This window comes from Phacochoerus africanus, chromosome 9, assembly GCF_016906955.1.
Source record: "Phacochoerus africanus isolate WHEZ1 chromosome 9, ROS_Pafr_v1, whole genome shotgun sequence".
Taxonomy (NCBI): Eukaryota; Metazoa; Chordata; class Mammalia; order Artiodactyla; family Suidae; genus Phacochoerus; species Phacochoerus africanus.
In genome coordinates, this window is record NC_062552.1 from 97,417,252 (window position 1) to 97,441,353 (window position 24,102).

The following is a 24,102-nucleotide window of genomic DNA, read 5'->3' on the forward strand; positions in this document are numbered from 1 at the left end:
CCCGTTGAGCCACAATGGGAACTCCCTAATTAATTAATTTTTAATCAAAGCGTAGTTGATTTACAGTGTTGTGTCAGGTATATAGCAAAGTGACACTGGGATGGAGAATGGGGAAGAGGTGGCGTTGCTTCGCAGATCAGAACAAACTAAGGGGAAGTGGCTTGGGTAGCGAGGGCAGGTAGGTACTGGGGCTTGGTTGTAAGAGCATTTCTGCTATCAGAGTAAAATGATGATGAAAAAGCTTTCCAGGAGTTCCCATCATGGCAACAAATCTGACTAGCATCCTTGAAGACACAAGTTTGATCCCTGGCTTTGCTCAGTGGGTAAGGATCTGGCATGTGCCTTGGGTGTGTGGCCCTAAAAAGACAAAACAAAAAACAAAAACAACAACAACAACAAAAAAAAAGCTTTATAGAAATGGGAAGATATTGCCACTGATTGGCCTCATAGTGGAAGGCTTTGCATATCATCCTGAGGAGTTGGGACTTTAATTTATAGGCAGGAAGAGCTTTGGAAAGATTTTAAATATCCAGGTAGCAGAATGGTCAGATTTGCATTTAAAACGTTTGCTAATACATAATGTGGAAAAATAAAAAGTGCTGATCTGGGGACCTAAGGAAACAGGAAATATTTAGAAAAGTGAAGGTATGGATTATGTGGACCGGAAGGCCAAGAAAAGGAACAGATTCTGGAGGGATTTAGGAGAAACTGAAACAAGTCATTCTGTGCTAATCTTGTTTTCTTTTTAAAATAGATTTTAAGAAAGTTTGATAGGGACGAATGTCTGTTGATTTCAGTAGAGTGTTTAGTTTAACAAAATGATGTCCTTATGAAGAAGATGGACAATACGAAGTGGATATTTGGTGGGTTTGAAGCTCATTGAGTAAGTGTACTAAAAAATGGGTAGATTTAATGGATTTGACTCCGCTGGAGGGAAGCTCTTCCTCCTGTGCTGTTGGACTCTATACTTAACTTCTGTTGGCTTCAACTTTTATCTTTGATTGAAATGGTTTTGTTGTGAACAAATGTATATGTTAAGTAAAATTAGAAGGTAATGCTGTCGTTAACAGAATCGAGGTTTTCAAGTATTTATGTTCCAATAATTGAAATTGGTGTCAGGGAGGCAGACATTTTAATGTTAAATTTAGCACAATATACATAAGTACGTAAAACTATGTAACCTCCTTTCAGGGGGAGAGTGGATTAAGAAAAAATGTCTAAAAGCTCTCTGTCAGTAGTGATGGTAATAAATGGTTGAGAAACAGGACTTCAAAAAGAACTCAAGGTTTGGATTGATGAACAAAAACTGACAGGGGTAGGTGGAGTTAGCTGAAAATATCTATATTTAGGATCACGTACATAAATAAAGACATCCTTATAAGATGGGACTATTTTTTGATTTATATATTTATGTAAAGCAAAAAAATAAGTAGAATTAGATTTCTTTATCAATTTTATTTTACCCTAAACTCAGTATAAGTTGAGTCCACTGGTAAAAATGTGGTATGAAAAAAGTTACTGCCAGCCTTAGGCTTCATTTGTGAAAACAGATGTTACAGGGCTCCGAGTGTTCTGTTGAACCCAAACTGGGCCAGAACCTGATGTGGAAGTTTGAAAAACTTGAGCACCCAGAGGGCGATCAGGAAGATGAGAGGGCTCGAAACCACATTGAGAAACGTACACCCCGAACAGCAACTGGCGCATTGCTTAAGCTTACTGCGATGACTGCAAGAATTTATGGCTTGAGTCCACAGATATAATTAAATTGGGCAAGACTGTATCATTAATAAATTAATTAAATCAGTATTTATTGAGTCCTTGTTCTCTGCCAGGCATTGTTTTAGGCCTTGGGGACTCTATACTCAGCCAAACGGATAAAATACCCATATTTATGGAATCTGTAGTTTAATGGGTGGCGACAGACAGTAAACAAGATACGTTTGTACAGCAGTCCTAGTCTGTAAGATAGTGTGTTAGATACTGACAGGTGCTAAAGTAGGACAGTAAGGCAAGAAGAAGGATGTGAAATATTGGGGAGTGTTTGAAATTTTAGATAGAGAAGTCAGGCTAGAGAAGGCCTTATTGGGAAGGTGATTAAAAAGAAAAAACTTGAGGAATTCCCTGGTGGCCTAGTGGTTAAGGATCAGATGTTGTCACTGTTCTGGCTCTGGTCACTGCTGTTGTGTGGGGTCAGAGCCTGGGCTGGGAACTTCTCTGTATGCTGTGGCACAGCCCCCCCCCCCCAAAAAAAAGTAAAAAGGAGAGAGATAGAAACTTGATATTGCAGTATAATAAGCATATAGAAAATTGTAGAAAGCACAGGTAAATGGTGAGATGGATTTTTACAAAGTGAAATCACTTGTGTAGTCAGTGCTCTGATTGAGAGCCGACTATTACTAGTCCCTTATAAGGCCTGGTTACCCTTTCCCAGTCAAAGCATTACCCCCTGATTGCTAATATCATAGCTTGTGGCGGGGGGGTTGGCGAGTTTTTGAGCTTTATTTTATTTTATTTTTTTTGTCTTTTCTAGGGCTACTCCCGTGGCATATGGAGGTTCCCAGGCTAGGGGTGGAATCAGAGCTGTAGCCTGAGCTTTATTTTAATGTGATCATGCATAATATATTCTTTTGTTTCTGGCTTCTTTGACTCAGCGTTGTGTTTATGAGATTCATCCATGCTCTCGCAAGTATTTGCAGTTCATTCATTTTTGCTGCTGGGGAGCATTCCATTGTGTGACGATACCACAATTGTTTCCTGTTTTTGGTGAGTGAATAGTGCTGCCATCCACATTCCCATATACGTCTTTGTCAGGACACCTGTAGGGCATATAATTAGGATGGAATTGTTGGGTCATGGGGTATGGGTATATTCACTGTAGTAGATTCTGAGAAACAGTTTTCCAGGGTGACTGTCTAGGTTTATGTATCCATCAGCAGCCTGAGAGCTCCACTTTCTTGGCAACACGCGGTATTTCCTTCCATTTTACTTGAGCTGTTTTAGTGGGTTTGTAGGAGTATTCCATTGTGGTTTAAATTGCAGTTCCCTGAAGATGAATGCAGTCGAGGACATTTTCATTTCGATGTCACTGTTCGGGGTGGTGGAAGTGTTCTGAGTCTTTATCATGCTGGTGTGAAGTGGTTGAACAGGGACACGTTTTAAGTGTGAGGCTGACCGGCTATGCTCCTGGTGTAGAAGTGGGGTGTGAAAGAGAGGAGTCAAGAATGCCATAAGGTTTTATTTTATTTTTACTTATTTTTCGCCTGAGCAACTGGAAGGAGAGGAGTTGGGATGTTGGAGATGGAAAAGGCAAAGATCTGGAACAGTGATACCTAGACTTTTGCATTTTACATATGTAATTATGTTTTTAAAAGCATTTCATAAAGAAAGGACATTTGAATACCAAAAGAATAAAAGGATATCATTTCCGAGTAAAGGGAAACCCTTTAAATAAGATAAATTTAGCTTCGGGTAAGACTTATGATCAAGTTCTTTTTTTTTTGCCCCCTTATTTCTCTAAGGACCTACAAGTGCAGGTGTTGTTTTGCAGAGCAGCCTTGGGAGTCACTGATCTGTGGTATTATGTACACATTCCTTGATTTTGATCCTGTTAACATAAATGAGCATCATGTCTGTCCTTAAACTTGGAGTAAGATTGACTGAGGTTAGATTCTAAATATGAGAAGCCATATAAAACATCAAAGTAGGCCATGTGTCATTTCTAGCCCAGAAAGACTTCATTTCTTTAAAAAACGAGAGAAAGAGGGAGCACCATATGCATCCAAAGGACACATATGGCACATGTGTAATCGTAGTAAAGCTCGGTACTCATCTTAGTAACTTCTTTGCTGATGGTCTCTATGGAATTTGTTTAAAAAATTTTGTTTTAAAGTAGCCAAGCTCTGAGTTTTCTAGCTTTTTTTTTTGAAATTGATTTGCCTGGTCTGTAGGGAATAGTAGAGTTGTGTTTGAACTGTTGTGTATTCTTGTTCTCCGCACCGCCAGTGTTAAAGTGAAGTGCACTGTCAAGTATCTGATGAAAGCAGTGTGGGCAGTGGGAGGGGACGTGGTCCTGCAGCAACAGAGGTGAAGTCAGCTGCTCTGAGTGCTGTGCCCCAGAGCTACGTTGGCACTAGCTTCAGTAGACTGTCTTGAACGTGTGCTTTCCTTCGCATCGGGTACCCGCTTTCTCTTTGGCAGAGCATTGACACGCCTTGTGAATGAGTATCGGTGTCGTGAATTGGCTTCAGCAGCGTGCAACTGATCTTTCAATATGAAAGTTTTGCCTTTGAGTATTACCTGGGAAAGATCTTGTGCCACTTGACACAGTAATTTGATTTTTCAGAGATACTGAATGTCCTTCTGTGAGATTCTGTTGACATCTTAGAGAACAGTATTAATAACAACAGTATTAATTAATAACAGTACTATTAACAACAGTATTAATTACATTTCTCCTCTTTGCTAACTGATTTTGCGGGACTTAATGTCTTTCTACCAAGAAGAGAATTTTAACGTGTATGATCGGTTCTCAGTGTTTCGAGTCTGCTTTTGGTGTTAGGTAATAGGGTCATATTTTAGTGAGCTGATGTGTCTGTGGTTGTAACATGATTATCTTGCCCTGAGGGATGGGAGAAAATAAGTGAAAGGCTCATTGCTGTTTGTGAGTTAAGTTGGGCCTTGGCATAGAGCGCTGATCACTTTGGCATTCAAACACAGCATTAGATCACCTTGATTGCAGTTTGGGAATGTTCTGAAAGTGTTACCTACCCTTCCAGGATTCTCCATAAACTTGAGCTGCTATAGAGAGTGCTGTTTATTGTATCTCATTCTCAAATACTTTGCCAAACTGCTGTCATCATACCCTTTATTGGTAGAAAATTAGTTAGGCAAAAATCATTTTCTTTTCCTTGCATGGCAGAGGTGATGAAATTTAGGAGAAGGTACTTATAAGGAAAGGTTGGAGGTGCTGATTGTGAATTTGAGCCCTTGTTCAAAACAAAGAACTCTTGGGAGTTTCTGTTGCGGCTCAGCGAGTTACGAACCCAGCTAGTACCCAGGAGAGTGGGGATTTGATTCCTGGCCTCACTCAGTGGGTTAAGGATCTGGTGTTGCCGCACACTGGCGTGGGTCACAGATGCGGCTTGAATCTGGCGTTGCTGTGGCGTAGGCCAGCAGCTGTACCTCCAATTTGAACCCTAGCCTGGGAACTTCTGTATGCTGTGGGTGTGGACCTAAAAAGAAAAAACAACAAAAAACCCCAAACAAAACAACCCCCCACAATCCCCCCCCCCCCAAACACAACAAAGAACTCTTAGAGTGGAATGTTCTATGTATTGCTTGTGTCTTCCGATCTCAGCTCTTGTATGTGGAAATAATGAAAGGAGTATGTATGACATGAATTGGTCAAGAGATTTTAGTTACAGATACTAAGGTTTATTCTAGTTAGTGTAAGCAGAAAGGGGTGGTGGATTAAGGGTGCTAGGTAGCTTAGCAAATCATCAGGAGAGCTGAAGAAAGAGACTGGGAATGGTTGGCGATCAGTACTGCGTCGTGGAACCTGCCCTCCTAGGAGCTGCAGCCCTCCTTAGGTCAGGATGCTCCAAATCAGAACCCAGAGCTAGGATCACTCTGCTTTTATCTGCGAGCAAAGTGGATGCCACACACACTGCCACCTTGCTTCTTTCCCCATGTACCTCTGAGGCTCCCTTGTGAAGGAGTCTTGATATACAGAGTAATTGGATTAGTCAAAGATACCGAATGTCCTTTTGTAAGATTCTGTGCTATGTCTGGTTGATGGAACTATACTGACCTGGGTCCTTGGACCTTTTAATCAAAAGAAGTTGGTAAGAGGCCAGATGAAAAATTCAGGTAAGGGAATGAAGGCAAGTAATAGGTTCCCTTGCAGGGCAGGCTGTTCCTTAAGTGGGGTGAGGGTAGGGGTGGTGAGGTGGTCTGCCCCCCGCCTTTGCTGGTGCTTTGTGCTGGGATAATGTGCGGTACCCTGCTTTTGCCCACGGCACCTCAGAAATGGCAGTTGGTTTGTGGCTTTTCTGTACCTTAATGTTCCTAATTGTCCCAACTGCTGCATGTATGTAGTTATTTTTAGTCTCTTATAGCTTCTTTGTATTTTGTTGCTGGAGGAGATGTTTGCCCAGATGCAAGCATTCCAGAAAAAGGTCCCAGCCTATCTCAGAACTAATTCATAAGTCTGCCTGGACCAGAGGATGAGGGGAGGAAACAATTTCCCCATCCCTGGTTTATTTGCTTTTTTAAATTTTGCCATGAGAAGGTGGCTTTATACAGAAGGGAACTATTAAACTGTGGTGAGACTAGACCAAAGATTTCAGCCCTTCTGAATAACAGATACTCATTATACCTATTTGAAATAATATCATAGAAACAATTTTAATGGGTTATGAGGAACTTTTAAGGAAGCTATTTACTTTTTATTTTTATTTTTTTTGCTTTTTAGGCCACACCTGTGGCATATGGAAGTTCCTAGGCTAGGCGCTGAATCAGATCTGTAGCTGCCTGCCTACATCACAGCCACAGTAACCCAGGATCCAAGCTGTGCCTGCAACCTACACCGTAACCGCCGGATCCTTAACCCACTGAGCAAGGCCAAGGATCAAACCTGCCTGCTTATGGATATTAGTCAGGTTCGTAACCCTCTGAGTCACAATGGGAACTCCCAGAACCAAGTATGTGAAAACATGCTTTTTAAGAGTTCCCCCTGTGGCTCAGTGGAAACGAATGTGACTAGTATCCATGAGGACCCAGCTTTGATCCCTGGCCTCACTCAGTGGGTTAAGGATCCAGCATTGCTGTGAGCTATGGTGTAGACTGCAGATGTGGCTCAGATCTGGCGTGACTGTGGCTGTGGTGGAGGCTAGTGACTACAGCTCCGATTTGACCTGTGGCCGGGGAACCTCTATATGCCACATGTACGGCCCTAAAAAGACAAACAAATAAATAAAAATAAAAACATACTTTTAAAAATTGAGGTAGTGGTGCATAAAGAATATTTAAGACTCTGGCAGTTTCATACTTGTGTTTCTTTAGAATTTCTGTATTAGTCTTGTCTAATAAGAGTGCATAGATAATAAAGTCAAGACAAGAATATCTTCTTTTCACAGGTTCTTTTGTCCTTGGTGAATTAGTCAAGACCCATTCTTGTGGATCTTTTGATCAGAGAACGAGAGTGGAGATTTTATGCGTGGGTCGATATGAAATGATTACTGTTACTAGAAGAACAAATTAAAGTATATGGATCAGTGATGGTGGGTTAGCAGAGTCACAGAGCATAAAATTATTATACTGTTTGATAATAGGGTTATTTACCTGAAGTTTTTTTTTTTTTTTTTTCTGAAATGGACTTAACTCTGGAAGGGACTTAGAAATCATTTGGTTCAGAATTCTAGTTTCATAATTGAGAAAATTGTGAAGTGATTTGCTCAAGGTTAAAGGACTGGTTGGTGGTGAGGCTGCCTGATTTCACAGCCTGGCTTTTCCCACTAAACCCTCTAGAAGAGCAGAGGTTTCACACTTCAGTGTCTCCTGGGTTCCCATACTGAGATTTAAGTCCTGACTTGTAGTTGGGCCGTTTCAGTGGGGTGGGTTTTTTTTGTTTTTGTTTTTGTTTTTTTCCTTTTTTATTTCAGGGCTGCACTTGCAGCATATGAAAGTTCCCAGGCTAGGGGTCGAATCAGAACCGTAGCCTCTGGCCCTCCCCACAGCCACAGCAATGTTGCATCCCAGCCGCATTTCCGCCCTGTGCTGCAGCTTGCAGCAATGCTGGATCTTTAACCCACTGAGCGAGGCCAGGGATCGAACCTGCATCCTTGTGGACACTATGCCTGGTTCTTAACCTGCTGAACCACGATGGGAACTCCCATCTCAGTGGGATTGTTGGTTGGATAACAGTGGTGCTTTATTATGTGGCAAATGAATACTTGGAAATTTCTTCTTGCATTTTGAGGAATTTGAATCACAAAGCTAAGACTTTTGTTTAGAACAATCCTTGGGGGTGTATGTGGGGAAAGATCAGTGAGCTTGCCTAATTGAAAGGGTAAGTTTCACTTAGTAAATTTCACTGCAAAAGTGAAGGGAGTTTAGGTGTAGCTCTCTCCTATGGACTCTTCTGACTGCTAAGTTTGTTCATACACAGCTCTTCTGATAAGCCATTCGCTATGACATGATAATCAGTACGAGGTAAAAATTATTAGGAAAATTAAATGTGGTTCACTTGTCACTTCCTTCAAGTCTTTGCTTAGAGCTGTCTTTGTAGTGAGTCTTAACCTTAACCCATTCTCTTTAAGATTGCAACCCATCTTCCCTGCATTCATTCCTGAATCCCCTTATTTTACCATCCTGACTTTTTTCTTTTTAATAGCATAGATTCCCCTCTAATATTATATATGTGTATCTGCTACATTTGCCTGTATATTATGCTTATTGCCTATTTTGTTTCTCCTCCATTAGACTGCTTGCTCCCCAAAGGTAGGCTTTTGTCAATTTCTTGTACATTCCAGCAGGAAAAATAGTGTCTGGTCCATAGTATATATTTAATATCTGTATGTTGAATAAATGAACTTGGCAAAAGCAGCTACTTAGGATTCCTACTAGTAAAATGGCAGATTCTCAATCTCAGTGATTATTTTATTCCTGAACTCATTGGGGATGGCAGAATCTTCAGTTGGTATATAAAGAAAATAAATATTTTAAGTGTGTGTTGTGCTACAAGTGGTATTCTGGAACCTCCTGGCTTATTTGGCAATAAACAAGGAGCTTGGATTCAGTGAAAAAAAAAAATCATTACTTTCCAGCTTGAATCAGTGGAACAAATTCTTTAAATATTACAATCTAGATTACTAAATGATAAAAATATACACAGAATTCTCAACTATAGACTTAGACAGTTACTGGTTTTAAATGTGATTGACTTAGAGGTTTTTTATTTTCAACCTTGAGGCTGAAAAGAGGGCAGGTTTCAGAGTCTTAGGTGCTGAGGCAACAGGAGAGGGAGGGAGGAGGGAAGCAAAGTCTCTGCAGAGTGGAAAACGCTTGGGTAGAGTCATCTAGATGTGAAAGTACATTTCCAAAACTTTTGGGAAAAGCTAAAATACAAGACAGAGGTACATTTTGTGCAGTTAAGTCTATGCGGTTCTAAAATTGTCGCTTTGGAGTTCTCTTGTGGCACAGTAGGTTAAGGACCTGGTGTTGTCACTGTAGCAGGTTGGGTTGCTGCTGCAGTGCATGATCAGTTCCTGGCTTGGAAGCTTCTAAATCCTGTGGGCACAGACAATAAAATAAAATTAAAAAGTAAAGTAAAATAAAATAGTCACTTCGTTAAGCTGGTGGTAGGTAGCCTCCTAGGAAGTTTTGGGACATAATGTAGTTTATAAATTCTCACTTTTATATAAAGAGATGTTTGGCTTTAGGAGTTCCCATCATGGCTCAGTGGTAATAAACCCTACGAGTGTCCATGAGGATGCAGGGGTTTGATCCCTGTCCTTGCTCAGTGGGTTAAGGATCTGGTGTCGTGGTGAGCTGTGGTGTAGGTTGCAGACATGGCTCTGATCCCTCGTTGCTGTGGCTGTCACAGCTGTAGCTTCAATTCAACCCCTAGCCTGGAACCTCCATATGCTGCATGTAGCCCTAAAAAGAAGAACCCCCTCCCCCCAAAAAACCCCTGAGTTTTAAGGAAAACCACAGCAGAGAAATAGGTCTACTTGATCTGTTCTGAAGGTAGATATATTGGGGAAGTTAATTATAGAGCAGTAAAAAGACCTTATTTAGAAAACATTGTAAACCTCAACTTGAGAAGATAGGATTGCTATTTTTGTCATTTCAACATTCTATAGAAGTCAAGTAAGATATGATATTCATCTTTTTGCTAGAGGTACTGCTTTAGAAGTGGTCAGTTTTAAAAAAGAGATAATTTGTGCGTATAGTTTGTACATATTTTTTTCCTGACCATAAAATCAGACCATACTTACATGGAGAAAGATATCCAACCCCACCCTGCCCTACCCCAGCAGCCAGTGCTCCGAAGGTTTTTCTTCTTAATCGTTTATGTTAATTGTTTCTTTTGTAACATATGGTTAAATGAGACATTTATTTTGCAGTTGATTTATAATTTAATTTTAATATACTCCAAAATATTGTTTCCACAACTGATTAGAGAATAGGATGTAATAGCAGAGCACCAGGCTGGCATTCAGTGGCATTCGAGAGATTGTGACTTAATCTTATTTGCAAAGTGAGAGTTTTATAGTGATAATGGGGTATTGGGGTCTCTTCCAGCTCTAAGAGTTTATAATCTATATTTGCTTGTAATCAGCTTAGTCCTCCAAACACATCTTTTCTAAAATTTAAATATATAAACAGTGTGTGTATTTCAAGTTACATCATCTCCACACAAAACAGTTCTCCTGAAATGAGTATTTTGGGGGCCAGTGCTCCTTGCTTTAGTCTAGTCAGTGGGTTTTCCTACCAAAGGAATCATGCAGAAAGTTGCTCAGCAGTCCCTGGAGGCTCATGGAAAGCTCTTCTCTGCTAAGCTGGTTAGACTATCTGAGCCTCTTGAAAAATTTTACAAACTTCTTAAACATGAGGAACTTTCAAATCAGGCTTGCTGTCTTAAGGGACCAGTACTTGGAGTCCTTGTATCATGTTGGGAGCAGCCACCTGAATTTTTATTGTGTTGTATTTGTAGATTTTCTGTGGATTGCAGGTTTCATTGTAGGGGGTCTTCGTGAGAAGTGTATACATGATGCTAGTGTTATATAGCCCTGGTGTTTCTCTCCTTGCAGGCATGCTGTTGTGTGTCTTTTCTCTTAAGTCTGTATTGGTATCACACTAGCAAGTGTACTAGCTCTAGGTGGAGATGCCCAAATACCCTATAGAATTATTGGATTCATATCCCAATCTGGCAGAGTTCTATGTTTAGAAGTTCAAATGTGGTATCTGTTGGCAGGCATGACTTGGCACACAGTGATTTCCTTGTGGCGGGGGGTGGGGGGGGGGGGGAAGAAGCACATCTGTAGTGAAGATAACAGGGCCCGAAGCCCCTGCTCCCAAGTCTGCTGTTATAGCTTAGTACCCAAGAGAGTCCTGTTTCAGACATCCTAGCTCTGAAGTGAGAGGTAGCTTTACAGCTTCTGAATTATTTTGTGATTTAGCTCTCATTTTTCACATCTTCTGGATTTGAAGTTTTGAAGAACTTGACAGTTTGCTTCAATATGGGCTAGACAGAATAAGTCCGAGGTACTGTGTTAACGACTGACCTTGAGGCTGAAGAAATCCTTTATTCCTGTTTCATTTCACTTAGGTATGACGGTATTAGAGCAGATGGGGGGCTAGCGTTTGAACTTAAGTTGTGTGAAAACTTCATCAGCCAATTGGCTGACTCTTAATGGTAAGACAGGAAGAACCACCCACGTTTTCCATTTTGGATTTGAGTCACAGAAAACAGGTTTCCTGCAGAAACCATTTGGCTTTAACAAGTGTACGGAAATTTCATCTTTGATCAAATTGATGTTTTTATCCTCATTGTGCATGTATTTCACATTAATTATTTCCCCCTTTTCAATCCATAGGTTCAATTTCAAATTTGAATCTTCTGTAATATTGACTGTAAACTAATTTCCCAAGATTTTTGTGTAAGAGGCAGATGAAAAAAGACTGTACTTTCAGGTAAGGATCTCATTTTACTTTCTCTTAATAATACACAGATCCTTTGGTGGAGGTCTTGGGTTCCCCCTACCCCCTTTCACATGAATAGAAGTACAGGTGAATTTTTTAGAAGGTGGCAAATTGAATTCTCCAGACCAGTTTCCACCTGTTTGGGCTTATCTAAGAGGTGCCAATGGGCTGGCTACTTAAAACAATTAGAGAAGCAGTATGTGATGGCAATTAAAACACATGCAAATGTTCATTCAAAATAGTATGTAAAGCTGTATTTAAGTTTATTTCAGGAGGAGGAAATCCTCCTCCTAATACCTACCTTTTCCTTCCTGTGATTGCTTTATCAATCTATCATCTGTTTGTCTACCTATCTTTTATTTTTTAAAGCTTAAAGACATGGATGGTTTTAAGATTAATTTCTCTATCTCTGTGGCATCACAAAGTACTATTGTAATAGTTCTGGGCATGAGAAGATTATAGCAAGAAGATCTGTACTCGAAATATTTTGTAATTTGGGAGTTAGTATTTAGAAATGAATTTCTTCCCAGGAAGAAAGGGAACTGTGCAGTCTAGAAAAAAACCAAAACCAAAACCAAAAAATAGCTCCCCCAACCCAAATCTGAAAAAAATGCATGACATAGATAAATTGTGCTGAGTTGGGATTGTCGTGTTTTTGGATACAAATGAAAATACATTTCAGAGAAGTAATAAATTACCTATTTAATCAGTTACCAAATTTTCCTAATTGATTTTGAGGTACTGAATCACTTCTAAATTAATCTTTTAAAATAGATTTTATTGGAGTATAGTTAACTTACAAAGTTGTGCTAGTTTCAGAATACATCAATTATACATATACATATATCAATTCCTTTTCAGATTCTTTTCCCATGTAGGTTATTACACAGTACTGAGTAGAGTTCCCTGTGCTATATAGTAGGTCCTTGTTACCTATTTTATTTTATTTTTTATGATTTTTATTTTTTCCATTATAGTTGATTTACAATGTTCTGTCAATTTCTACTGTACAGCAAAGTGACCCAGTCATACATATATATATATATATTCTTTTTCTCACATTATCCTCCATCATGTTCCATCACAAGTGACTAGATATAGTTCCCTGTGCTGTCCACCAGATGCAATAGTTTGCATCTGTTAATCCCAAACTCCCAGACCAGACCATCCCGCTCCCTCCCCCTCCCCCTTGGCAACCACAAGTCTGTTCTCCAAGTCCATGAGTTTCCTTTCTATGGAAAGGTTCATTTGTGCCGTATATTAGATTCCAGATATAAGTGATATCAGATGGTATTTGTCTTTTTCTGAGTTACTTCACTTAGTATGGGAGTCTCTAGTTGCTGCAAATGGCATTATTTTGTTCTTTTTTATGGCTGAGTATATTCCATTGTGTATATAAACCATATCTTAATCCATTTATATGTCAATGGACATTTGGATTTCCATGTCTTGGCTGTTGTGAATAATGCTACAGTGAACATAGGGGCGCATGTTTCCAGAGTCAGCAGAAGGAAGGAAATCATCAGAGAGGAAATCATTAAAATAGAGATTTAGGAGTTCCCATTGTGGCACAGTAGAAATGAATCTGACTAGGAACCATGAGATTGCAGGTTCAATCCCTGGCCTCACTCAGTGGGTTAAGGATCTGGAGTTGCCATGAGTTGTGGTGTAGGTCACAGATGTGGCTCAGATCTGGTGTGGCTGTGGCTGTGGCTGGCACTGGTAGCTCTGATTGGACCCCTAACCTGGGAACCTCCATATGGCTCAGGTACAGGCCTAAAAAGCAAAAAAAAAAAAAAAAAGAAAGAAAGAAAAACCAAGTAAAAACCAGTAAAACCAAGACCTGGTTCCTTGAAAGTGTAAACAAAATTGGCAAACCTCTGGCCAGACACACCAAGAAGAGGCTAGAAAGAACTCACATAAACAAAATAAGAAATGAAAAAGGAGAAATCTCGATGGATATTGCAGAAATAGAAAAAACCATAAGGGAATACTATGAAAAATTATATGCCAACAAATTTGACAACCTAGAAGAAAAGGACAACTTTCTAGAGACATACAGCCCACCAAAACTGAATCAAGAAGAAATAGATCAGTTGAACAGACCTATCACTAGAAATGAAATTGCACATCTGATAAAAACACTCCCTACAAACAAAAATCCACCAGATGGCTTCACAGGTGAATTCTACCAAACATGCAAAGAACTTATACCCATCCTCCTTAAACTTTTCCAAAAGGTTGAAGAAGGAACACTCCCAAAGACGTTCTATGAAGCCACCATCACTCTCATTCCAAAACCAAAGACACCTCCAAAAAAGAAAATTATAAGCCAATATCTTTGATGAATATAGATACAAAAATTCTCAACAAAATTTTAGCCAACCGAATCCAACAACATATATAAAAAAGATCATACACCACAACCAAGTGGGATTCATCCCAGGTTCACAACGATGGTTCAACATAGGCAAATCAATCAATGTGATACACTGCATTAACAAAAGAAAAGTCAAAAACCACACGATCATGTCAATAGATGCCGAAAAAGCGTTTGACAAAGTCCAACATCTATTCATGATGACAGCTCTTACCAAAGAGGATATAGAGGGAACATTACATAATAAAACCCATTTATGACAAACTCACAGCTGATATAATACTCAGTGGAGAAAAGCTGAAGACTTTCTCACTAAAATCTGGAATAAGACAAGGATGCCCATTCTCAACACTTTTATTCACCATAGTACTGGAAGTCCTAGCCATAGCAATCAGACAAACAAAAGAAATAAAAGGTATCCAAATTGGAAGAGAAGAGGTAAAATTGTCACTCTATGCAGATGACATGATACTATATATAGAAAACCCTAAGGACTCCACACAAAAACTACTCGAACTGATCAGCGAATTCCTCAAAGTAGCAGGATACAAGATTAACATTCAGAAATCAGTTGCATTTCTGTATACTAATAATGAAATGTTAGAAAAGAAATATAAAAACACAATACCTTTTAAAATCGCATCCCCCAAAATTAAATGCCTAGGAATAAACCTGACCAAGGAGGTGAAAGACTTACATACTGAGAAGTATAAAAGATTAATCAAGGAAATTAAAGGGGATTCAAAGAAATGGAAAGATACTCCATGCTCCTGGATTGGAAGAATTAATATCATAAAAATGGCCATACCACCCAAAGCAATCTGCAGATTCAGTGCAATCCCTACCACATTACCCATGACATTTTTCATAGAACTGGAGCAAACAATCCAAAAATTTATATAGAAACTATTTTATATATAGTGTGTATATGTCAATCTTAGCCCCCTAATTTGTCCTCCTTCCCCTGCCATATTTACCCTTTGATAAACCTGTAAGTTTGATTTCAAAATCTTTGAGTCTGTTTCTATTTAAGTTCTTTTGTATCACTTTTTTTATTGAATTCCACACATTAGTGATCCCACATATTTGTCTTTCTCTGACTGACCGACTTCTCTTAGTATGATAAGTTCTAGGTCCATCACTTCTGAATTAATTTTTGTACCTCTGTAGGATGGTTACTTTTCAAAGCAGCAGAAACAAATCTGACTGTTATCCATGAGGACGCAGCTTTGATCCCTGGCCTCACTCATTGGGTTAAGGACCCGGCATTGCTATGAGCTGTGGTGTAGGTTGCAGATCCTGCTTGGATCCCGCGTTGCTGTGCCTGTGGCGTAGGCTGGCGGCTGTGGCTCCAATTCGACCCCTAGTCTGAATATGCCACAGGTGTGGCCCTAAAAAGACACACACACATACAAAAACAAACTCAACTTTAAGGCATTGGTGTCATTTGAAGAGGGACAATTACATCTGAGTGAATAATGCACAGATCATTTAGTAGCGCACTGTAGGATGGCTGTTGCAGCAGATTTAGTTTCCTAACTATATTATCAGGTAGAAGAAATAAATTTGCAGAGTTCCCTGGTGGCTCAGTGGGTTAAGGGTCCACCGTTGTCAATGCTGTGACTTGGGTGCTGTCCCTGGCCCAGGAACTTCCATAAGTTGTGGACACTGCCGCAGAGAAAGAAGTTAGTTTGCAAAGAGGCAGCTCAGTAGAAGCTGGTTTAGGATTTATAGCAAGCTACAGATTAAGTGTGGACATAATTTCTTTCTAGTATATCCTGGGATCAGCCTTACTCAGACCTTTGAAGTAACTTCTTCACTAATTTCCTTGTACCACTCTTTGTAAAGTTGGGTCTCATTATTTTCTGCCAAGAACACTTCTGGGCCTTCCAATTATCTGTGGCAGTGGTTCTCAAACTTTTGGTCTCAGAAGTCTTTTATACTGTTGAAAATTATTGAAGCCCCGTGGGAACTTCTGTTTATGTTGCTTAAATCTATCACTATTTACTGTTTTAGAAATTAAAATGGAGAAGTTCCCATTGTGGCTCAGTGGGTTAAGAACCCAACATAGTGTCCGTGAGAATGTGGGCCCAATCCCTGGCCTTGTTCAGTGGGTTAAAGATCTGACGTAGCTGCAAGCTGTGGAGTAGGTTGCAGATGCGACTTGGATCTGGCGTGGCTGTGGCTGTGGCTGTGGCCTACAGCTGCAGCTCCAATTCAACCCCTAGTCCAGGAACTTCTATATGCCACAAGTGCGGCCCTAAAAATTAAAATAAAATGGAGGTAAGTTTGAAACATAGACTATACAAACTTACATTGCTTTTGTGCAGAGTGGCGACATCATCAAGTCACGCACCTTCTGGAAAACACTGTCCACTTATGAGAGCGTGAGAATGAAAAGCAAACAGCAGTGTGGTGGTGTTTTTAGAAGTTCCATTGATTGAGGTATGACCGACATACAGTATAATCTACCTTTTTTAGTGTACAGTGTTCTGGGTTTTGGCAAGTGCATATGGTCATGTGACCACAGTAAAGATAAGGAACATTTTCATCGCCCCAAACTGTTCCCCTCCCATTAGCCTCAGCACACTTTGACCTGTTTTATAGTGCTGTGGTTCTGCTTTTGCCCAAATGTCATATAAATGCAACTGTATGGTCTGTAACCTTTTGAATCTGGTTTCTTTCATTTAAATTTAACATAACGCATTTGAGATCCATCCATGCTCAAGTGTATCACTAATCTGTTCCTGTTTATGGCTGTCTTACTCCAGTGTATGAGTATACTACAGTTTGTCTACGAGTTGGAGGACATGTGGGTTATCTCCAGTTCTTTGGTGGGGATGGTCTTAGAATTATTATTATTAAAATAATGTTAACCTCACAGACTCCCTAAAAGACTCTCAAGGACTCTCAGGGGCCAAGACCCCTCTCTGGGCATCTCTGGCCACCCTGAACTATGTGCCTGGGTATGATGTGCCCCTGTCTAGAATGTCAAGATCTAGCTTAAGAGTTTGCTTCACACTGCCCTTTCTAGGGCCTCTTCTCACTGTCACCTGTACACACCTTCATGCCCTAAGGGTGGGCTGGTCACCACCTGCATGGCTGTTATTTGAGGACCTGGGATCATCTTCTCTGTCCCAGCACGTGTCTGATGTCTGATACACAGTTGTATTCCCTGTTGGAAGGAATAAATAACCATCCCATACACATGTAGGGCATTTTATGGGTTTTTGTTTGCTTTTATTTTATTTTTTTGGTCTTTTTTGTCTTTTATAGGGCCGCACCTGCAGCACATCAAGGTTCCCAGGCTAGGGGTCTACTTGGAGCTGTGGCCTCTGGCCTATGCCAGAGCTGCAGCAATGCCAGATCCGAGCTGTGTCTGTGACCTACACCACAGCTCACGGCAATGCTGGATCCTTAACCCACTGAGGCAGGCCAGGGATCGAACCTGCAACCTCATGGTTCCTTGTTGGATTCCTTTCCACTTCACCACCACAGGAACTCTGCCATTTTATTCTTTACAAGAGGCTTTCCCATATATGATAATGTACATCCCTCCTTTCAACTCTGTGAAGTACATACCATGTGATTTTTAATATCTTTTATTTTTATCTGATAATATTAAGTCTTAAAGCTCTGGTCTTGGGGTTCCTGTTGTGGCTCAGTGGTTAACGAACCCGACTAGCATCCATGAGGATGCGGGATCGATCCCTGGGCACTCAGTGGGTTAAGGATCTGGCATGGCCATGAGCTGTGGTGCAGGTCACAGATGTGGCTCGGATCCCATGTTACTGTGTGGTTCTGGAGTAGGCTGGTGGCTACAAGTCCAATTTGACCCCTAGCCTGGGAACCTCCATATGCTGTGAGTGTGGCCCTAAAAAAAAAAAAAAAAAAACTCTGGTCTTAACTAAGCTGTACCTTAGAATAACCTGGGGAACTTAATAAATGCACTAATGCCCCCAGAGCAATTAAATCCTAATCTCTGGGAATTCCTGTCGTGGCACAGTGGAGATGAATCCGACTAGGAATCATGACGTTGCCGGTTCGATCCCTGGCTTCGCTCAGTGGGATAAGGATCCGGTGTTGCCGTGAGCTGTGGTGTAGGTCGCAGATGTGGCTCAGATCTTGTGTTGTGGCTGTGGTGTAGACCGGCAGCCATAGCTCCGATTAGACCCCTAGCCTGGGAACCTCCATTATGCTGCAGGTGCGGCCCTAGAAAAGACAAAAAAATAAAACAAAACAAAACAAAACTCCTAATCTCTGGAGGTCAGGTTTAGGTATTAGTATTTTTTAAAAGCATTACTGTTGAATCTTATGTGCAGCCACAAGAGTTTGCTTTACTGTGAAGTCGTAGTAGTGATGTAGTCAAGACTAGAACCCAGGTCTCTAATGCCTTTACCTCCACACTACACACTTTCACGTGAAGGGAAGCACTAAGAGGTTTAGAGAACTTTGGTATAGATGCCAGAGTTTCGATTTATGGAGGAAATGTCGCGCAGGAAGCTCAACACCGAATTGAGAGTCAGGGGACCATGTTTCCGTTTTGGCTCTGCATTTATTAACTGTGGATTAATAAATACATGAGTCTGTTCTCACTTGTAAGGATACTGTCTTAAATTCTAGACGCTATTATGGGGATCAAATTAGATGATGTGTTACATGATTTTAAAGGATTTATTTAAAGGGTTACAAAATCCTTTTGTAAACTATGAAGTGCTGTCTAAAACTTATTTTTACTTGATTTTAACCCAGTGTATTTATTGGCTAGCTTTCCTGGCGGTTCATAAATTACACAAGTAATACATAAATAGAGTCTCACTGAAATGGTTAAATAACAGAATTATGCAGAGTAAAACCAAGAGGTCACCATGGGTCACATTCTTTCAATCCTTTGTGTATGCATTTAAGTGCATAAATATGTATGTATGTAATGTAAGTTATTTTTTTTGGTTGTCTTAGCATAAATAGTCTTACTTTTTTTTTTTTTAACTTGACAACATGTCTTAGATCATTCCATATTAGGATGTATAAATCCCTCTCTTTTTATAGCTGCATATTTTTTCTTGTTTCCAAATAGATGGACATTGAGCCCATGTTCCACTTTTTTAAAAATGCTGATAAACATTCCGAGCTCTTCTTTAATTAGTTCATTCTTTTTTATTTTTTCATTTTTAAAAACTATGAAGTATAGTTGGCTTATAATGTGTTAATTTCTGCTGTATAGCACAGTGATCTGTTAAATATATATATATATTCTTTTTCATATTTTTTCTGTTATGGTTTATTGCAGGATATTGAATATAATTCCCTGTGCTCTACAGTAGGACCTTGTTATTTGTCCATCTGATATGTAATAGTTTGCATCACCTAATCCCAAACTCCCAATCCCCCCCCCCACGCCCAGGCTAAAACATTAGTTTATTCTTTTTAAAAGGTTTATTCTGTTTTCAAGGTATTGGGAGATGAGGTAGTAAATGTCTTTATCTTAGACAATGTCTATTCAAGTCAGAATAGAACTAAGAGTTTCAAAAAAAGATGGTAAAATATACTAGACCTTGCAGAACTTTTTTATATGTTTTTCTATGTTTTGTTTTATTTTTATGGTATTCTTATTTCACTATTTGGATAGGCTTTTAAAGACCAAAGTGTAGTGCTTAAGTTTAACCTCTTTGGTTGTGATTACTCTATACTTTTCTTTCAGTAAAAACAGCACAACGATAATGGCTAGTACTTACTTGTGCCAGCACTGTGCCGAGAGCTTATTATATCCATGGTCTCATTTCTTCCTCTCAGTAACTCAGTGGTGTTCTCCAGGTGAAGTATATAGGAATGGAGAGTCAGAGTGGTCAAGTCACCCGTCCAAGGTTACCTATGGATATAGGATTCAAAGGTCCTGCTTCCAACTCTGATGTCAGGATTTTGCTGAATCAGGAATGGTACTTTGTATCTGTGACATCACAGTTTACTTTCTAAATTACTTATATTTATTTATTTTTAAATACCAGTAATAATTTCACATATATAGAAATAGTTCATGCTCTGGAGTATTCATTTTGTAGAAAGTATTTACAATAAAAGCAATATATTAATGTAACATCATAAAGGCAAATGTGTATTGAATTTAATAGTAAGAATGGTACTTTGGAGTGAAAAAGGCCACTAAATGAGAAGTTGATCTTGAATTCTGTTTACCAGCTAACAGTGACTTTGGTAAAATAATCCTTTTTAATCACTGGTAAAGTAGTTCACTTTACATTTAATCAGTTATCAAGCCTGAGTAATGATAGTGTGTGTAAGAAATACTTACATGGAATTCCTCCTGCGACGCAACAGGATTGGCAGTGTCTCTGGAGCACTGCGACGCAGGTTCGGTCCCTGACCTGGCACAGTGGGTTAAGGATCTGGCATTCTTGCAGCTATGGCATAGGTCGCAACTGTGGCTCAGGTTGCACCTATGGCTCAGATCTGATCCCTGACCTAGGAACTCCATATGCTGTGGGGCAGCCAATAAAGGAAAAAGAAGAAAGAAATACTTGTGAGAACATTCGGCAGTGGTGATCTAGATGAATTGCGAAATGGAATTCTAGTAATGCTTCCCCTTATTTTGAGTAATGAGGATAACATTTTTGAAGGGTTTGTTTATTCATGACAAATGAAAGATTAAAATGATCTGTCTTACTGGTGAAAGTGCCAGAACAGCCTCAAAGTTTTTTAAACACACTAAAACATATGTTCTTATAGTTTTACCCTAGACATAATTGAGTGTTTTAGGGACCCTGAGTAAATGGACTTGTTGCAAAGATAATTTCACATATAGTCTTGGTATACTCTTGTGTCACATCTTACTTGAATGATAAACTAAAACTGAGGTCCAAGTGGCATTGTCTGGAGTCCATGTGATGGTGACTGACAGCTTTTTTATCCCTAATTGGGCCTCCTTAATGTGTTTCTCCATTTCAAGCCTGACGTGTGGTGGCTGAATGGATCTTTTGGTGGCCTCTTGGCTTTACAGACTGAACTCTGCATTTTATTAAGAAGTGAGGGAGTTCCTGTCGTGGCGCAGTGGGAACGAATCCGATTAGGAGCCATGAGGTTGTGGGATTGATCCCTGGTCTCCCTCAGTGGGTTAAGGATCTGGCATTGCCATTAGCTGTGGTACAGGTCACAGATGCAGCTTGGATCCTGCGTTGCTATGGCTGTGGTATAGTCTGGCAGCTGCAGCTCCAGTTGGATCCCTAGCCTGGGAGCCTCTGTATGCCACGGGTGTGGCCCTAAAAAGAAAGAAAAAGAAGTGAGAAAACATGATAAGTCACAGTTAAGACATTATCATACTGTCTTATTCCTGGTTTTTAATTTATTAGCATTTTTCTAAAGGAAATATTTTTGGCCAATAAATATTTGATGATGGACCCACAGAAGCGAATGAGTATATTGGCTCACCTTCCTGTGAGAACTTGTTCATTAAGAGTCTGGAAATTTCCGTTGTGGTGCAGCGGAAATGAATCTAACTAGTATCCATGAGGATGTGGGTTCGATCTCTGGCTTCGCTTAGTGGGTTAAGGATCCATAGTTGCTGTGAGCTGTGGTGTAGGTCACAGACGAGGCTCGGATCTGGTGTTGCTGTGGTTCTGGCGTAGGCCCAAGGCTGCAGCTCTGATTCAGCCCCTAGCCTGGGACCTTCCATATGCCGAAAGTGCTGTCCTAAAAAGCAACAACAACATCAAAAAAAAGTTTGGCACTACCAAGTGGGTTTAGATCACAGGAAGTGATGGGTGGTAGTGACTTTTAGTTGCTCTTGTTAATGCAAGTTGATTCAAATCAATAACTTAGAGCAATCTACTCTAAATCCTACATTGAAAAAATGTTCTCAGATTTACCCTTTTCTCCTGTTTCTAGACTTACTCATTTGCTTGGATAGATCCAGAGACAACATGTCTTTTATTGCCACCTACTTGGAACTGCTTTCTGAGATAACACATTCCACCCTTCAGAGGAATTCATTTCTTCTTCCAAAATTGGGAATTTGTTATTTTTATCTGTATACTTAGCATTTGGAATTTAAATGCTCGTGTCCATTCTGCTCTAGTGACGAAGGGGCATTATCTAAGGATTTCCCTCCCTACCCTCCTTTTCAGCATGTGAACATCACATTCCTTGACCTCGTATTTGTTTTGCGTCTGCATTTCAGTGTAATCCTGACAAGTTCGTTCACGCAGTAGTTGAACTGAGGTTAAGTGGTATTGTGGTTGTTTGGCAGGATATGGCGGTAAACACTCCTCTTTAAATACAGATGGCCTGAGGTGCCTGCAGTGTTCAGTTGCATCATCACAAATTACAGTTTACAAACACAGGAATGACCACATGGGCTGCACACATCTTCAGTGAGAAATTGCCCCTCCCCATAGAGTCAGTTTTAGAACCTGTAGACGACCCTTAAGTGTTTTCTTAGACAATTAGATTAATATTATACATTTAATTAGAATGTTTCTGTTTGGGTAGAGCTATGAATAGTCTTTCAGTTCCCAGAAAGTCTCCCACCTAACATCTAAAGGAACGAGTGAAAATGTTTATGTGTGTTTTAGAAATATATCGTACCTGTTTTTCAAAATGTTATCCTATTTTTTCCCGTCTATTTCCTTCCGAACTTCCTGGTAGTTTGGTGACCTGAAGACTGTTTTGCAGAAGATCCCCTCAGAAGTAATTCACCCTACAGAGACGGGATGGAGTGGCCTTTAGAGTTCTTCTGTTTGAAATGATTGGTGGCGCGTCCATTCACTGCACCTCTGCTGCGATGGTCAGCAGCTGGTCTCCAGAGCGCTTAGGTAGAATTGGAAAATACTCCAAGTTACTGTGGGCAGATGAGGAAGTAAGAGAAAGTGCCTATTACAGTAGGTAGCAAGGCCTTTTGGGCATATCATACATGTATATATTTTTTGTCTTTCTGCCTTTTTGTCTTTGGGCCGCTCCCGTAGCATATGGAGGTTCCCAGGCTAGGGGTCTAATTGGAGCTGTAGCCGCCAGCCTACGCCAGAGCCACAGCAATGCGGGATCCGAGCTGCGTCTGCGACCCACACCACAGCTCATGGCAACGCCAGATCCGTAACCCACTGAGCAAGGCCAGGGATCGAACCCAGAACCTCATGGTTCCTAGTTGGAGTCGTTAACCATTGAGCGACAACTGGAACTGCATGGGCATATTACATATTTTTTGAGGCTGATGCAGGTATTTTTGAAAACTTTTTTAAACTTAATTATCACTTGCATTATTAGAAAACTGGATATATTTGATATGGATTCAATGTTTCTATGCTTTTAACTTTCGCTAAATGTTTTTTTGAGCTACTTGTTTTTCAGTTTACGAATGTTTTAATTTTTTGTAAATGTTTATATACCTTTTTCATGTGTTTTGTTCAAACTGATTTTTATCTCTAAGTTGTTTTGAGAAACCAAATTCAGTTAAAAATATTTCCTTGACACAGGTCCCAAGGTTGGACACTATAGATTTTTATTTTATATTCATTTTAATTTTTAGCAAATTTAATTTTAAATTTTAGCAAACTATATGCCTGGTTTCAATAGTATAAAATAATAGTGGTGATACTGCCTTGAAAAGAGAAAATTCTCTGCTTCGCCTTTTGTACCTCTCTTCAGGGTCAATCATTTTCAAGGTTTTTTTTTTTTTTTTTGTCTTTTGTCTTTTTTGTTGTCGTTGTTGTTGTTGTTATCGTTGTTGCTATTTCTTGGGCCGCTCCCGCGGCATATGGAGGTTCCCAGGCCAGGGGTTGAATCGGAGCTGTAGCCACCGGCCTACGCCAGAGCTACAGCAATGCGGGATCCGAGCCGCGTCTGCAACCTACACCACAGCTCACGGCAACACCGGATCGTTAACCCACTGAGCAAGGGCAGGGACCGAACCCGCAACCTCATGGTTCCTAGTCGGATTCGTTAACCACTGCGCCACGACGGGAACTCCCATTTTCAAGGTTTTTTTTGGTTGTTTCTTTTTTTTTAGCTAG

The 24,102-nt window shown here is 40.1% G+C and overlaps 1 protein-coding gene across 10 annotated transcripts in view; it reads left to right on the forward strand.

Moving 5' to 3' along the window:
* The window catches only part of SIPA1L1 (signal induced proliferation associated 1 like 1), a 380,227-nt gene that overhangs the window by 28,196 nt on the left and 327,929 nt on the right, over positions 1 to 24,102 (forward strand). For 7 of the 10 annotated variants that reach the window (XM_047795415.1, XM_047795405.1, XM_047795408.1 and 4 more), the window contains 2 exons: positions 11,601 to 11,697; positions 16,417 to 16,531. The gene's annotated coding sequence lies outside the window, so the exon portion shown is untranslated. The remainder of the gene's footprint in view (positions 1 to 11,600; positions 11,698 to 16,416; positions 16,532 to 24,102) is intronic. The other 3 variants (XM_047795412.1, XM_047795410.1, XM_047795413.1) reach the window with 1 other exon arrangement.